This window comes from Pinus tabuliformis, chromosome 1_1 (genome assembly GCF_031772625.1).
Source record: "Pinus tabuliformis cultivar Carrire ecotype Pingquan chromosome 1_1, CPIR1, whole genome shotgun sequence".
NCBI classification, from domain to species: Eukaryota; Viridiplantae; Streptophyta; class Pinopsida; order Pinales; family Pinaceae; genus Pinus; species Pinus tabuliformis.
The window spans coordinates 119,714,050-119,716,895 of record NC_142297.1 but is presented as its reverse complement, the minus strand read 5'-3'; the positions used below and the strand labels follow the sequence as shown (position 1 = coordinate 119,716,895).

Genomic DNA, 2,846 nt, shown 5'->3' with positions numbered 1-2,846 from the left:
CGTTACTCATCCTCTGAGCAACCAATCTATCTCCTCATCTTTGATGGCCTTGGTGGCCTCCCTGTCATGCCAAGCTTCTGAAGTGATGTCCTCTTCTCGGTCATGAAACCATGTTTTTTTCTCTGCTTCTTCCCACTGCCTACTCCTTTTCCTAGAGAATTCTCAGCTTTGGTATGATTGTGCAAGTATATTCAATCCGATGGTGGAAATGGTGGTGAAAGGAGATGAAACTAGTGGAGGATGGAAGAAAAGAGTGGTTGCATGCCTCCTCAACAGAATTCAAGCTTCAAATCCCTCTCCATAATCGATTCTGGCCTACCTAAAGGCTCTACAGGATGTTTCTGGTAGAAATACAAAACTTCCTGTAGAAAGTCCTGTAGCTTCCTGTAGAAGGTTGAACCATGACTAGATTGTGTCCGAACCCTGAAAAAATGAGTGTTCATGGAGGGGATGGATGTGAGGATGCCTGGGAACTTGGTAGGGACCCTTTTGCTTGTGTTGGGAGGCCCCCTTTCCGCATTGTGTTCCTGCAACCTGTAACAACTTCCAGGGATTAAACTTTTTTTTTTCCTCTCTGTTTCTTCTTTTTCTTTCTTGCTTTTCCTCTTGCTTTTCCTGTGGCTTTTCCTGTGATGGTTTTCCCTAGGTTTTCTTTCCCTTAGCTTCCTTACCCTTAGTTTTCTTCTCTGCCTCAATATCTTGCTTCCTCACGCTCTGTTTTGGCTTGTGCACTGATCAAAATGGGAATTCTGTATATGGTTTCCTCCCCAGAACGTGGAGGACAGTATCCCTCAAGTGTTTGTTCTTTGCAAACCATTCAACCAGTCCTGTCATGTTTTTCACTCTATCGAGTCTTGCCATAGAAAAGATAATGGGCTTTTTATGGTCATTCAAAATACACATGTGTTTAGCTGTCTGTTTAGGATTGAACAAGAGTTCCTCAATTGAACCATGTAAAGCAGTAAGACAATGTTGCTTCTCTGTATAAGGGAAATAAATCTACATGTCTACTCCAGGAGAAACAATGTTGAATTTGGGATCAAAAACATCAATTCCATGAACCACACGATAAAGACCAGGAAGGGTGAAAGCAGTGTGGCTCTCATACTGTCCAATAGTATCCTTGCTTCCAGCAATCTCTTGATATGTGCTAGTGATAATAAAATCTGCATGATTCATTGAAATTAGATCTGCAGTAAACTGGCAAGAGAAATGGTATTTTCCTTCATATTTTTTCCAGTATATGTTTGAATCTGGGTATTTGGTCTTCAAAGCATGGGATATGTTGCACTGAGTGATTCCTTGTCTATGTGAAATCAGAGATGCAACTAAATTTCCATCACTGTAATTGCCAATGATCAGGTCAGGTTGACCTTTTAGCTCATCCTCTGAAAATCTCTCCAAGTAAGGCCACATATCAAATTGAGAAACCCATTTCTGCAGAACTCCTTTTTCTATTCTAAAGGGTACCTGGAGTATCCTTGAATTTTGTGTTCCACCAATTCTTTCAATTCGTTGATTGCATGGAAGAGTGTTTTTTCCAAGCCCACCTCTCTCAGAACTCCAAACTCGATGAAGAAAAGTCTGGGCTTCTCTGCTCCAGAATGCTGTGCCATACTTCCTGTAGAAGACCCCCCTGTTTCCTGTAGAATGTTATTCTGCCTTTGAGCGAGCCCGATATGTGGGAGAATTTCGAAAACAGGTAGAAAAAGTCAGTGGAGGACGATAGGTTAACCGATTGTGCACACTTCAGTTGAGGATGTGGAAAGTGCAGATGAACATCAGTTCGTGAGTTTCAGCTGAGCCGTCTTTAATTGCTGCATGATTTGTGGTGAGGTGGCAAAAACATGTGCTGGCCATGTAGACGGAAGTGTTGTCACGAATCATCATGTTTCCTACCTGTGATCACTCCATCAATCACATTGAAGGTCAAACAGTCACCATTACTTGTTTCCCAATTTCCTTCTGAGATGGCTGAGCGCACATGTCTTATTCACCCACCCAACCATCTCATTGCTCATGCTATTTCCGAATTACATTCATGCAATCAGAGGAATGAGTTTTAGTCACGTACCTGAAGTCAAATGGTTGTTGTGAGGTGCTTTCTGCTGCTGCATGCATTTGTTTCGGTGGTTGCATGATGGCTTGGCTGCTAATTCATGGCTGCTTTCTTGTGCAGGTATCCTCTGGCCGGATCCATGCTATAGGAGCTGGCTTCACGTTCAGATCTGCACCCTCAAGCTGCTGCTGCTGAATTTTCTCAAGACCGAAACTTGTTTTCTCCATTGCTCCGGAACGATAGATCGGATCGATCTGAAACTTGCTGAGCATGTTCCTATCATCATTATGCACCTCCCATAGCAAAATCACGATCAATGGATGCACAGATTTCTAGAAAAATCGAAAATGGCTGAAGATTTCAGAGATCAATTTCTCAGAAACCGTGCATCGAAATCGGCTGAAACTGCTTGGATAGGCTACTATCACCCATGTGCATCTCTCCATGAAACAGGTTTTGAAACGGATGCATGGATAGGGAGAAAAAGCAAAAATGGCTGACGGTGATGGAGGCTGATTTCTTGGAAACCATGCACCGGAATTGGCTGAAACTGCTCAGGCATGTTGCCATCACCCCTGTACAATTCCCCGTAACACGGTTTTTCAAATGGATGCATGGTTTTCAAGTTAGGGCAAAAACAAATTCTGTTCTATGTATTTTTTTCTTCAAAGCATTCTGCAAGTTTTTGCATGGTGAAAAAGAATGAGCTTGGGCTGTGATGCAGGCATGGAGATGATGGAGGAGGAGTTTGAAATTTGTAGGGGGACTTCTGAACCCTTGAGGAAGC

At 42.8% G+C, this 2,846-nt stretch overlaps 1 pseudogene; it reads right to left on the bottom strand.

Moving 5' to 3' along the window:
• Positions 1-999: 999 nt before the first annotated feature.
• Positions 1,000-1,416, bottom strand: LOC149211935 (sucrose synthase pseudogene; annotated as a pseudogene).
• Between the last annotated feature and the right edge of the window lie 1,430 nt (positions 1,417-2,846).